Source organism: Delphinapterus leucas, chromosome 3, assembly GCF_059928025.1.
Source record: "Delphinapterus leucas isolate spDelLeu-1000000601 "Yukka" chromosome 3, BTC_Dleu_Yukka2, whole genome shotgun sequence".
Classification (NCBI taxonomy): Eukaryota; Metazoa; Chordata; class Mammalia; order Artiodactyla; family Monodontidae; genus Delphinapterus; species Delphinapterus leucas.
This window is the reverse complement of record NC_143131.1, coordinates 39751611-39766812: the sequence shown is the minus strand read 5'-3', so window position 1 is coordinate 39766812 and position 15202 is coordinate 39751611. Positions and strand designations below refer to the sequence as shown.

At 35.0% G+C, this 15202-nt stretch overlaps 1 pseudogene; it reads left to right on the top strand.

Annotated features, from left to right (window-relative positions):
• The first annotated feature begins 562 nt into the window (after positions 1 to 562).
• LOC149749550 (peroxiredoxin-4 pseudogene) lies at positions 563 to 14674 on the top strand (annotated as a pseudogene).
• The last annotated feature ends 528 nt before the right edge of the window (positions 14675 to 15202 follow it).

The following is a 15202-nucleotide window of genomic DNA, read 5'->3' as shown; positions in this document are numbered from 1 at the left end:
TGAACTATTTTATAAAAATCGCTATAAGTCCAATGAAATCTGAATAGACATGAAAAGTTGTTAATGGTTTTGAATGTAACATTAACATCATATGGCAGGATACTAGGTTAGGTTGAAGACAGTGATGTGAAACCTTCTGGGGGGCCCTTGGTTCTGATGTCCCCCTGCTCACAGTGCAGCAGGGTTCCGAACAATCACAGGCAAAGAGGGAAGGATTTGGGATGGGGGCAAAGAACCCATGATCTTGGTGACTAGGGGATTAAAGCTTGAAAAAGAGGTGTTCAATTATTTGAAAAAAATACTTTTTAGACATTTATATGATGTTCTGGCTGAGAAAATTATAAAATTCAGGTAGTGAAAAATTATACTTTATATGGCATCTTAACTAATGATGACAATATTACTAGTATAAATAATACACATAAAGTGTCACTTGGAAGCTACTCATTTTGTTGCAGCAGTGTTTTGTGTAAAGCATGTTAACTGTTGACACAAGTTTTGTTGAATAGACTACATCATTTAAGTAATGGCAAGTTTCATCTTATTCTTGTTTTAGAGCAATAAGCCAGGCATTTGTTTTGGTTTAATTAATTATTAATTTGATAAAATGATCTTGGGTGGTATCTATATGATGGCAGACAACCAAGCAGTTCACTTATTAATCTAAACAATTTGAATTCAGTGAAAAATTATTCAGACCTGCTATTTGACTAAGTCCAATTCAAAACAATGTATTTGTGACTGGACATATACAAATCCCCAATTGTAGCTCATATGCAGTACGCATTCTTCTCTTGTGCCATCACAAAACGGTTCTCAAGCAAGAAAAATTGCTACCCCAATGTAAAATAATCTGAAATATTTATGTAGTAAATTGAATTTTTAAGTGTTAATGCTTGCTATTTTTCCTAGCAAAGACAATTCACTTCAGTAACTTTAAGCAGAAAAGGTACTCAGAAAATTAAAGTTGAATTTTGGCTTTTCAGAGTGTCTCTGGAGAACTTCCAGAAAATTATCCACCACTGTTAGGTTAAAAATGGAATGCTTCCATTAACTAACCTCACGGAGATGAATGGATTAACTAAAAATGACCAATTGTAAATTGAAATGACCAACTGAAAATACTAAGCAAGCAGAAAAGCTGAAGTAGGAAAACTACTCCACGTTTATATATTAGACACCTTGGGAAATTCTATCAATCTTTCTAGCTAACAGAGTTTTGCAGCATAATAAGTAGATTTAATGATGTCTTAAAATTCCCAGATATTTTCATATTCAGTTTATGCTCTAATGTAAATCTTCTCTTTGCAGTCTTTCCCTTTTTTCTCAGCATCTAGTTACCCAGGCCAAAACCTAGAGCTCACTGTGCTATTTTCTTCTCTATTAACTAATGTTTATTAGTCATGAGTCTCTATTCCTTTGGCCTTTTTAATAGCTCATTAATCCACCCACTGCTTCCCCTACCCCATGCTCGCCAGCTGCAACAGCTAAGGTCTTGATTTTCCTACCTCAGTCTCATCTTCGGTTAATCATTTTTTGCATTGCTGCTGGGCCATATTTCTGAAACACAAATCTCACTATGTAGCTTAATGTGGCAGCTTCCATGACAAAGCTCTACAGGCTCACCTTTGCCATATCTTAGTATTGCAGTTTTCCAAATTGTGAATCCTTTCCCACTGTCTTGATTTAGCCTTGACATAGAGAGTCTGTCCAGAATGCTGCCCCCTGTGCTCCTCCCTTTTGATGAACTCAAGTTCAGCTTTCAAGACTTTAATCTGATGTTACTTCCTGGCAGATCCCTCATACCCAGCTGAGTATGTGCCATCTTATGGGCTCAAATAACTCCATGTTTCTTTGTGCTTATTACCCTGTATTATAAATATGCACTTATATGTCTCCTTCCTGGATTCTGCTTTTATTTCTGTATCCCGTACCTACCACAGAGAGGGTACATTGGAGATGCCATGAAGTGTGTGGTGCATGGATAAATGTACAGGTAAACATCAAATTTCATAAAGTTATACTTATTTTTAGAAGAAAAATCTAAATTATGACTTCAAAATTGAAACAAAATACTTTAACAGAGATAAACAAGCCTTTAAAACTTCACTGTTTGCTTCTACTTCTTTGAAAAACAGTAATAATAGAATAAAACGTCCTGTCAGATTTTAATAACGTGTAATAATCAAATGAGCAAAGGGAGTTCTGATTCCTAAACTATTATACGGGGTATGTTGCTTTCAACTTATCTAAATTCCTATTGGGACTTCCCTGGCAGTCCAGAGGTTAAGACTTCGCCTTCCAACAGAGGGGGTGCGGGTTTGATCCCTGATCCCTGTCAGGAAGCTAAGATCCATATGCCTCCCGGCCAAAAAACCAAAACATAAAACAGAAGCAATATTGTAACAAATTCAATAAAGACTTAAAAAATGGTCCACATCAAAAAAACTTAAAAAAAGAAGTTCCTATTGTCCTTTATTTTTCATAGGCAGTGCAAATGTTAACCTTTTTTCCTTTATTTTATTTTTATTTATTATTATTTTTTTTTGGCGGTACGCGGGCCTCTCACTGCTGTGGCCTCCCCCACCGCGGAGCACAGGCTCCGGACATGCAGGCCCAGCGGCCATGGCTCACGGGCCCAGCCGCTCCACGTCATGTAGGATTCTCCCGGACCGGGGCACGAACCTGTGTCCCCTGTATCGGCAGACGGACTCCCAACCACTGCGCCACCAGGGAAGCCCAATCCTTTATTTTAATAATACAGTGTATTGACTTTATATATATAAAGAATTTTAGTAATTGTAGTTCTTTGCATGGTACTGTAGATATTAGTGTCCACTCCACTAATTTTCTCTTTCCTCCTCCCTGCCAATACATCAAGAATATCTCAGAGTACCTCAAGAGTACCTCAGAATATCTCAGAATCCAATTTAAAATTTGTATTAAATATATTTTTTAGAAAGCTTTTGTTGGTTAGTTTTGGTCACTGAAAGTTTGTCGTTAATTAAATTCATCAAAAGAAAAAGAATGTCAGTTCCGCTCACTTATTCCCTGGGTTTTCATCTTTGAGGCATTTAAATAGATTTATGCAAATTATTTACTGAATATCTACTTCTTTATAGAAAATGAATCTTCTCTAACTGAACAAGTTATGCAGTGAATTAGGGACTTGCTTCCCGTTAGCATGTTTAAGTGGCAGCAAGTTCAAGTGTGTGTTCCAGTATTAATTAAAAGGCACACTGACCTATTATAGCTTTCTCTGAATTTATATTTATTGAATGACTGAAAAATAGATGAATGACTCAATTATTTTGGAATCTTAAATTATACATATTTATGTACTGTCTACTTTGATTTTGATTAATTGCGAATTTATCTTCTCTAGCATAGATAAAAAGAAAACTGGAACTATCTATGTGCATTTCTTTCACGTGATATTTAGGAATGTATTTGCAGTATACCTGAAAGGTCAGTTACATGCTCAGTTTATCAGCTGAGTTCTTTATTGAGGGTATATCATATTATTAAATAGTAATAAACACATTTGTTGAGTGCTTAGCATGTGACAGGTACTGTGCTAAATACTTTGAAATGTGTTATCTCATTTAATTTCCACATCATCTTATGCTACAGAAACTATTAACTACTTTTTTATAGATGAGGAAACTGAAGCTTGAGAGATTAGGTATTTGGATCTGGGATTGAAATCCAAGGAGTCCTCCTCAAGAGTCTAGGTTTAACTACGTTGAACAGCTTTGGCCTGCTACTTAGGTGCTTCTTAGAAAAATGAGGCTATTATCTATTAACTGTCTTTCTTTAAAAAAAATTTCACTCCTTTCGATGGTCAGTTAAATAATAAGTTCCATAATTTTATTCTTAAGGCCTATAGAACCTATTCTGTGGCATACTTGTGTTCCTGCAGTGGTGCTGGGGAATCAATATACTTCTGTTTGAAAGTCTTCATTGTTTTCTCAATAACTAGTGTGACCATAAAATTTATCATCCAAACACTGAGAATGAAATAAAGTGCTATGTGTAATTTTACCAAGACAAACAGAAAACAGACTGTAAGTCACATTTTTAGCCTGTAGGTAGGAGCTAAGTACTTTATGGATGATCTAGCCTAGGCACAGCAGTAATATCTGCAATTTTGAGTAATAAACACTTTGAAATTTACCTCCAAGGAATGACCTATCTTTAGCAAATGCCAGGTGAGTTTCACTATAGAGATGTGCCTATAATGAGACAATTTAGTAAGCTTAAAGATTTATTACTTTTCAAAAGTAGTATGATTAAACTGTATCAGCATTCGAAAATGTGATTCACAGGTTGTAAGAGAAGCTGGGAAAGAAAGTCCTGTGTTTGATGGCCTGTGAAACGAACTAGACAATTCTTTGGACTTGCTTACCTTCATGATTAATGTGTCATAATGATAATATCTATATAATTCTCAATAAATCAGGAATGCCTGATTATGCCCTTATAATAAAATTTACTCATGAAATCAGTGAACGTCACTCATGACTAACATTGTCAAAATTACTTTTAATCACATGATTAACCTGTAACATTTATATTTCATTATTTCTCATGTCCCAAATGGGAGAATGCTAGTGAAACTTGTTTAGGGTATTGGTTAAAGTCTATATATTATTTTGGTGTGTTATCTATTAAGAACTTTTGCTTATAAAAATTGATTTTGCTATTTAATTTGTAATTTACCTCAGAAAATAATTAGCACAAATTCTTATTTTTCTAAAGTTTATTTGATAAACAAATGAAAATATTAGACTTATTACATATATAATTAACTATCATGCTATGTAATGGTTTAAAAATACCACAAAATATGATGACATGAACTGCTTTTGTGTCTCTTAAGATAGAAATTTTACCATAAACTTTACTTTTTTTTTTTTTTTAAATCAAGGACCATGGGTTTATTATGACATATTTCCTAGTAGTTGTAATGTTTTTTTTAGCATGTGTGTCTAAATTCTCATTAATGTCTTTCTGTATTTATGTAAACAGCACAGAAAATGTTTGTATTAGAATGTTTAAAAATGTTTTTGTTGCATTAACTCAAAGGATATGCCTAATATGTATTTAAATTCAATAAAATGTACTCTGAATTAAAAATTTAAGTATTATAAAAGGTATTTTAAATTTTTAATAATCACTTAAATGTGAATTTAAAGGCACTAGATAATAGAAAACACTGACTTTTTGATTTTTGATTATACACCCAGGAAATTCAAGTTTTGTAAAACAATTCGTGCTCAAGTCCAACAAAAAAAACTGCGTACAGCTGGGATTCTGTATTTTGACACATCAGATAGGAAGTTAGAAAGGAATTTTCAAAACATATCAAGATATGTTTAGAAAATTTAAAAGACAACTGTGGCCTTGACAAAAATGGACATTTAAAATGAAATTAATGTATAGAACATATTTGCTTGTCCTGGGTGATTTTTTTTTCCAACATTGCAATGTCATTTTCAATTAGTTTAGCAAAAACAGTTACAAAATATTTCAAAATTTGTATTCTATGAAAATGTCTACTGCTACAAAAGAGAATCAATATTCCAAACAGCATTTTAATGGTCCTGCCAGTCAGTCAAGGTAAAAAGAAAAACACATTAGGGAGAATAATAGCATATTTCACTATGTATTACACTTGACTCTTACTTTAATTGAAATAATTAAATATATATATTAAAATGATGAACGGCTAATAAAGAAGTGTTTGTGTTGTAAAGCATATGAGGCCAATTTAAAAGGGGTGAGTAATTGTATTTGGGCAGTGACTAGATTAAAAAAAAGAAGAAATGATTGGGGAGATCCATGTCTGGAAAGACGTAGTTGACATATTTTCCTCTATTTCTCCATCCAAGTATAGCTAACAATCTGTGCCTTATTAAATAAGTAAATATTTAATATTTACAGTAAAATATTCTGAAAAGTGAGGACAAGAATGCAGATCAACTAGGAACTTTGGGAAACAAGTTATGACACACCAATGAGATTCCTGATTCTAGGTGCTAGAGAAGCCAACAGCCTGGAAAAACCAATGGGTTCAGGTACAGAAAGCTCTCCTCTCTTTAGCCAAAGAACCAGGAAAGGAAAAATCTAGCGAGGCAGAAAGACATTTAGAAAATAACTATTCTTCTCCAGCCAAACACCACCACTGTGGCTCCCCCATGCACAACCAGCAGCAAAAGTTGAGTGGGGAGCTGAGACTTTTAACCCACCTGGTGGTAATAAGGCACCTCTCCCAGTCCCAGTGGAAGGCTGAATTCCCACTTCCATCCTAGAGGGACAAGGTACCCCTCCTTCCCTGGATGTCAATGGAGGCAAAAGAACTTGGATTTCCAACTCTACCTGACAGTAACCAGGTGAAGTACCCCTTTTCCCACCAAAGTGTTTCACAATACCTAAAGTATCCAGGTTTCAATAAAAACCTCACTCGTTTTACCATAAATCATGAAAATGTCTCACTGAATAAGAAAAAACAATCAACAGATGCCAATACCATGATGAAAAGAGAATTATCTGATGATGATTTTAAAATAGCCATCATCAAAATGCTTCAGTGAGCATTTATGAACAAATGAAAAAAGAGCAAATAAATAAAAAGTATCAGAAAATAAACAGAAGGTATAAGGAAGACCCAAATAGAAATTTTAGAACTGAAAAATACAATAACTGAAATTTTTTTAAAAACTCAGTAGATAAGCTCAACAGCAGGATGGAGATGATAGAAGAATAAATCAGTCATACTTAAGACAACAATAGAAATTGCCCAATCTACAACATAGATCATCTAGACTAAAAAATATGACAGAGCCTTAGGGACCTGTAGGATAACAACAAAAGATAAACATTTGTGTTACTGGAGTCCCAGAAGGAGAAGGGAAATGGCAGCACTGAAGATGTACTCCGAGAAATAAATAATGGCTGAAACTTTCCCCAAATTTGGCAAGTGACATAAACCTACAGATTCAAGAAGCTGTGCAAATAACACACCATAAACCCAAAGAAATCTATGCCAAGACACACTGTAATCCATGTTGTGAAAACTAAAAATAAATAATCTTGAAAGCAGCAATACAGAAACACCTTATCTGCTGGGACAAAAACAAACTGAATGACAGTGGGTTTCTTATCAAAAACCATGAAGGACAGAAAGAAGAGTCACAGCATTTTTCAAATGCTCAAAGTACTGTAAATCCTAAGTTCTATATCTGGTGAAATGATCCTTCAATAATGAAGTAGAAATCAAGACATTCTCAATGAGGGGCAGCTAAAAAACTTTGTCACCATCAGACCTACCCTAAAAGAATGGCTAAAGAAAGTTCTCTGCAGGGCGTAAGCAGGTGGGGCTCACACCTATGTGGCCAGGTGGGGAGCCCGGGGGATGGGGGAATGAGGAGGCGGGGCAGGTCTTGCAACGCCGTGCTTCGGCTCACATGGGCATTGGGTGCACGGTTGTAGCTGCCTCGTGGCGGGAGAAGTGGCGCTCGAGCCAAGGGACGTGCAACTGCCCTCGCGTGGTCATGGAGGTGCTGCAGCGGCTACCGGCAACCACTTCGGCCCCTGGCTGGAGCCGAAAGCTACTGCTGCTGCTGCTGCTGCTGTTCCTGCTGCCGGCCAAAGCTCTGTGGGGCTTGGAGGTGGAGGAGAGGCCCCCAACCCATGAAGAGGAGTGCCACTTCTATGCGTGTAGACAAGTGTACCTGGTAGGTAGGCGTCCCAGGTTTCGGTTGCCAACCACTCCCTGCACCTCAGCAAAGCCAAGATTTCCAAGCCAGCACCTTATTAGGAAGGAACAGCTGTGATAAATGGAGAATTTAAGCAGCTGGAAGTTAACTATTGTGGGAAATACCTGTTTTTTCCTTCTACCCACTTGATTTCACTTTGTGTGTCCAACTGAAATCAGTTATTCTTTGGTAATAGAACTGAGGAATTCAGATCCATAAACACTGAAGTGGTAGCATGCTCTGTCGATTCACAGTTTACCCATTTGGCCTGGATTAATACCCCTCGAAGACAAGGAGGACTTGGGCCAATAAGGATTCCACTTCTTTCAGATTTGAACCATCAGATCTCAAAGGACTAGAGCGTATATCTGGAAGACTCGGGCCACACTCTTAGAGGTCTCTTCATTACTGATGACAAAGGAATCCTAAAACAGATTACTCTGAATGACCTTCCTGGGAGGAGATTTGTGGATGAGACACTGCGTTTGGTTCAAGCATTCCTGTACACTGATAAACATGGAGAAGTCTGCCCTGGTGGTTGGAAACCTGGTGGTGAAACAGTAATCCCAGATCCAGCTGGAAAACTGAAGTATTTTGATAAACTGAACTAAAAAATACTTCCTCAGTTCTTGATGCTTGAAACTTCTCAATAAAGTTCAGTACTTTATTACCAAAAAAAAAAAAAAGTTATCTGAAGAGAAAGCAATTATAAAAGAAGAAATTTTGGAACATCATGAAGAGAGAAATAACAATGGAAAAGAATAAAAATATCAGTGAATACAATAGACTTTCTTCTCTTGATTTTCTCTATTATTTTTTACTGTTAAAGCAAAAATTACAACATTGATCTGGTTGTCAGTATAATGTAAATGTAAAGGAAATATTTAATATGTGTACATAATAAACAGGAGTGTAAAGGGACATAAAAGAAGATAAAGTTTCTACACTCAAACTGGTAAAATGTCTACATCAGTAAATTGTAATAAGTTATGCATTATGATACCTAGAGAAACCACTAACAAAGATATACAAAGCTATTATAGATAAATCAAAATGGAATGTAAAAAAATGTTCTAGTAACCCACAGGAATGCAAGAAAAAGAAAACAATGATAAAACAGTAAAGTAAAAGGATGGAAATATATGCCATGTAAACTTTAATCAAAAGGAAATAGGAGTGGAGACTATTACTATCCAATGAAGTGGTTGTCAGAGCAAAGATAGTTACCATTAACAGAAAAGGACAATTCATAATGGTAAAAGAATCAACCCACCAAGCAAATGTAGACCAAACAGCAGAGTTGCAAAATATGTGAAGCAAAACTAATAGAACTGAAAGAAGAAATAGACAAACCCACAATTACAGCTGGAGACTGCAACATCCTTCTCTCAACTGATAGAACAACTAGACAGAAAAAATGGCAAGCATGTAAAATAACAACACTGTTACCAAATACAAGTTCTTGTGCCCCACACACAGTGAGGACAAACAAACTGAAACATGAAACGTCAGAGTTTGGAGCAGAGAAATGTTTATTACAGAGCCATACAAGGAGACAGGTGGCTTGTGTCCAAAAAGCCCTGAACTCCTTGAATGGCTGCAGCAAAGCACTTTTAAAGGCAAGGTGGGGGGAGGGGGGAGAGTGGTTAGTTGCTACAAACTTCTTGGTATTGAAACCCTTTGTTCTTGCAGCTGTCCACGAAGGTCAGGTCAAGATGTTCCTGTAAAGCTCCAACACATGCTATACTTTGTTCTGCAAATTTTTATCTCTATATGAATGGACTCTTACAGGTCAGAGCCCTGAGAATAGGGCTCCTATATATTTCAGGCTATAGGCAACATTCTTTTTTTTTTTTTTTTAGGCAACGTTCTTTTACAAAAGCTGCAGAGCCAGCATGACTAACCACAGGCAACAAAGCACAAGGTTAAAGTAAAAGGAACAGATCCAATATGGAGTCGGATTTGTTCTTCCCTATTACAACACCATCAACAAATAGTATCTAATTTACATATATGGAACACTAACACAAAACAGCGGAACATGTGCCCATGGAACACATACCAAGATAGATCATATCTTGGATCATAACCCAAACATCAACAAATTAAAAAAAAACCCCAAAACTAATATCAGAGTATTTTTTCATCCAAATGGAATCAAAGTAGAAATCAGTAACAGAAAGCAAACAGGAAATCTCTAAACTTGAAAGTTAAACAATACACTTGTAAATAACCTATGAGTCAAAGAGGAAATCTCAAGGGAAATTTTAAAAATACACTGAACAGAAAGAAAATGAAGATACAACATCAAATTTATGGGATATAGCTATTGCAATGCTGACAGGGACATTCATAACATTAAATTCTTACATTAGAAAAGAGGAAAAGTCTCAAATCAATCTAAGCTCTCACCCCAAGAAACTAGAAGAAGAAAAAATAAATCCAAAGCAAGCAGAAGGATAATATATATAAGAACATAAATCAATGAAATTGAAAGTACAAATAATAGACAAAATCAATGAAACAAAAATCTGGTCCTTTGAAAAGGTCAATAAAATTGACAAACCTCCAGCAAGACTGACAAAGCAAAAATAAGACAGAAATGACCAATATCAGGAAGGAAACAAGGCAATATCATTAGAGAACCTGCAGACATTAAAAAGATAATAAAGATATAGCATGAACAACTCTGCCCACATAAATTTTGACAATTTAGATGGAACAAACTACACAATTACTGCACAAACAAATCACACAATGTACAAAAGTTAATAGAATTGCTCTACAATTATTAGGGAAATTAAATTGATAATTTAAAAAATATCAAAAAGGAAATCTCCAGGCCCAAATGATTTCACTGGTGAATACTACCAAACATTTAAAGAGAAAATAACACCAATTCTTCATAATTTGTTTCAGAAAATAAAAGAGGAACAAACATTTCCCAATAATTTTTATGAAATCAGTGTTACCCTTACACTAAAACCAAAGATAGTACAAAAGAAAACTATAGACCAATACCCCTTGTGAATATAGAGCAAAAATCCTTAAAAATATATTACCAAATGGAACTTAGCAATATATAAAAAGAGTTATATACCATGACCAAGTGGAATTTATTCCAGGGATGTAAACTGGCTCAATATTTTAAAATCAATCCTTGTAATCCACCATATTATCGGTGTAAAGGAGATAAATCACAATTATCAACAATTGGTGCAAAATAAGCCTTTGACAAAATGCAACACCCAATCATGATAAAAACTCAGAAAATGAGGAACAGAGGGGAACATCCTCAACTTGATGAAGAACATCTACACAATCCAATAACTAACATCATACTTAATGGTGAAAGTGGAAAGCTTTCTTTTTAAGTTTGGGAACAATGCAGTGGTGTCTCCTATCCCCACTGCTAGTCTACATATTACAGGAAGTTCCAGGAAGCTCAATAAGGTAAGAAAAATAAATAAAAGACACACAGATTGGAAAGGAAGATATAAATCTGTACATATTTGCAGATGACATGATGGTCTACCTAAAAAATCCTAAGAAATATACCAAAAACTTCTAGAACTGATATTTAACAGTTTACAGTTCAGTAATGTCTTAAGATCCAAGTAAAACATACAAAGATTAATTGTATTTCTATATAAAAGCAATGACCACTCAAACTGAAGTTAAGAATATGATACCGGGGCTTCCCTGGTGGTGCAGTGGTTGAGAGTCCGCCTGCCGATGCAGGGGCCACGGGTTCGTGCCCCAGTCTGGGAAGATCCCACATGCCGCGGAGCGGCTGGTCCCGTGAGCTATGGCCGCTGAGCCTGCACGTCCGAAGCCTGTGCTCCGCAACGGGAGAGGCGACAACAGTGAGAAGCCCGTGAACCGAAAAAAAAAAAAGAATATGATACTGTGTATAATCTCTAGAAATCAAAAAGATTAAGGACATGTATAAATCTAACAAGACATGCACAGGACTCCTATGCTGAAATCCACAAAACAGAAAGAAACCAAAGGAGATCTAAATGAATAGACATTTGGTGTTTGTAAATTGGAAGACTCAACAAAGTAGAGATGTCAGTTTTCCCCAGAGTGATATACAGATTTAATTATCATAATCCAGTAAGGTTTTTTCCTGAAGATAATTATTAAATAATTAATAAATAAAGCAAAATTATTCTAAAATTTATTTGGAAAGGAAAAAAGAAATAGAATAGCTGAAACAATTTTGAAAAATCAGAATAAAGGAGGAATCGCTTCATTCAATTTCAAGATTATACAACTGTTACACAAGACTGTGTGGTACTGACAGAAGGATAGACATACAGAACAATGGAACAGAATAAAGAATTCAGAAATACTCCCACACAAGTACTGCCAAAGAGTCTTTTCAACAAATGTTGCTGGAGGAATTGGTTATCCAAAAAGATGACCCTCATCTTAAACCTCACATGTTATGCAAAAAATATCTCAAAATGGAACACAAATTTCATTACAAGGCTTAAAGCTAAATCTTCCACATCCATGTTCATACAGCACTATTCACAATAGCCAAGAGGTGGAAGCAAAGCAAACATCTGTTAAGAGATGAATGGATAAACAAAATGCAGTAGAGTCATACAATGGAATTTATTCAGCTTTAAAAGAGAAGGAAATCCTGTTACCTGCTACAACATAGATGAACCTTGAGGAATTATGCTAAGTGAAATAAACCAATCACAAAAAAGACAAACACTGTATGATTTCACTTCTGTGAGGTATCTAAAGTTGTCAAATCCACAGAAACAAAGGAGAATGGTGGTTACCAGGGGCTGGGGACGAGGGGAAAAAAGGAGTTATTTAGAGGGTATAGAGTTTTAGTCCTGCAAGATGAAAAAGTTCAGAAGATCTGTTTAACAACAATGTGAATATATCTAATACTACTAAGCTGTACACTTAAAAATGGTTAAGGTGGTGAATTTACGTACTTTTTTTAAACCACAAGAAAAAAAAGAATGACAGGGTAAAAAAATAACCTATATATCCTTTGGGAGAAAAATAGGAGAAAATCTTCAGAAACTAGGGCTTGGTAAAGAGTACATAGGAATGACATCAAAAGAACAATCCATAAAAGAAAAAACTCGTAAATTATAAACCATCAAAATTATAAACCTTTACTCTGCAAAAGACATTCTTAAAAGGATGTAAAGACAAACTACACACTGGGTGAAAATATTTGCAAGTCACATATCTGACAAAGGACTCATATTTAGAATATATAAAGAATTCTCAAAGCTCCACACTAAAAACAAAACAATCAAACTAGAAAATGAGCAAAAGGCATGAAGAAACATTTCACCGAAGAGGATATATAGATGGCAAATAAGTACATACAAAGGTGTTCAACATCACTAGTTATTATGGAAATACAAATTAAGATCACAGTGAGCTATCACTACATACACATGAGAACAGCTAAAATAAAGAATATCAAAAACACCAAATGCTGACAAGGATGCACAGAATGAAATCTCTCATATATTGTTTGTGGAAATGTACAGACACTCTGAAAGATGGTGTAAGAGTTTCTTAAAAATAATAAATATGACCCAGCAATCACATTCCTAGGAATTTATCTCAGAGAAATTAAAACTTAGGTTCACACAAAAAACCTGTACATGATTGTACACAGCAGCTTTAATTATAGTATTAGTTTTTGCTATGACTATAAAGAGGTAGCACTGGATATGACTATAAAGAGATAGCATTAAGAAGATCTTTGCAATGAGGTGTTAGTTTTGTATCTTAGTGGTTACATGAACCTACATATGTGATAAAAAACAACTAAACATTATACCAATGTCAATTTCCTGCTCTTGATATTGTGCTATAATTATTTAATTTGTAACCACTGGGAGAAATGGGATTAGGATAAATGGAACCTCTCTGTACTATCTTTGCAATTTCCTATGAATCTATAATTTTTTCAAAATAAAATGTTTAAAAAATGTTTGAATCAACTTAGTCTAAGCATTAAGTGATTAGAATTAGAAAAGAATATGGTAGAGATTTTTTCCTTTTTTATTTTAAATTCACTTAAAAAATCAACCTAAAAGGTCAGCTAAAATCACTGACAAAAAAGCAAAGTATAGGATTAGTTACAAGCCCCTAGACTCACATTATAATACCTTATCATTTAGTACTTGCCAAAAAGAAGAGAAAATCTATTTTTATTCTTATTTAAATGACAATAAATGTTTATAAGTTCCTCCCCATCACTGAATTGACAATATTTATGTACAAACTTGAGAAAGATCATCTGAGCATAAGAATCTTTATTCTGTGCTATTGTAGTGCAGATAAAAAAATGCTGCCTGCCATTCTAGTAGACAATGAATGTTGCTGTCCATCAAGCTATCAAGCCATCAAGTCATCAGCCACTGTGGCTGCCCCCAAGGGTGCTCCCTGAGGGAAATACAGGATGGAGAAAAACAGGATATTGGACCTAGATAGTTAAGATGCATATCTAAGGAATAATTTCAACAGCCCAGACTCTTACATCATATAGGAAAGCACTAAAATCATTAACTTGAGAGGTCTGTATTTTTTGTGATCAGCAGTAATCTTTTGATGTTTGACTACATGTTTTTGTTTTTTTCAGGAAAGACTCCTATATATCCTGGCTCCTCCCTTACTTCTTCGGAATAGTTCCTCACAGCTACCGGAGAGGCTGTCTCCCAGCCTTTAATTCTCCTAAGGTCCTCGAATAAACGTAACTCACAACTTTTAGGTTGTGCGTTTTTCTTCAGTTGACAGTAGTTATAAAAGGAATGGAAATTATTTATATTAAATCTTTCATCTTTCCTAACCATAGCTACAAGAGCCACATTAGCTTTCTGCTGACCAAAAAAAAAAAAAAGAATTGTTTTATTTTGGAAATAAATCCATAATCAAGGTTGAATCAAAACCTTGCCCATTTATAAAAATATATCTGTATACACAAAATACCAGAGTATATATATATCCCCATTCATATCACCTCCCTATCCTAACTATACTCATATATTTGTTTATTTGAATAGGGGTTCTGGAGCCATTATAGTTGTTACCGTTTGGAACAGGAGATAAGAGTGATCAATCAGTGTCAGTGTTCACAGTGATTGCAGTGGCAGGAGACAATACAAGTTCACAAGTGAGAGAGACATCTGTTGATGACACTCTTCTAGGTCAGTTAGCTCAGAAAGCATTAAACATTCTGTGTTACGAAATATTCTATGTTTTAAAAACTTCTCCTGAAATTCTGAAAACAATGATCAAATTATAGTCTAATTTTGCTCTCAGTGATGCCCTGAAGGTTCCTTAGTTGGTGCAAACAAAAATCTTTAGTTAAATTAAAAAAAAAAAAAGTTAGTTTAAAGCACTATAAAAAATAAGTATATTTATATTTTACCTAAAGAGAAATCAAA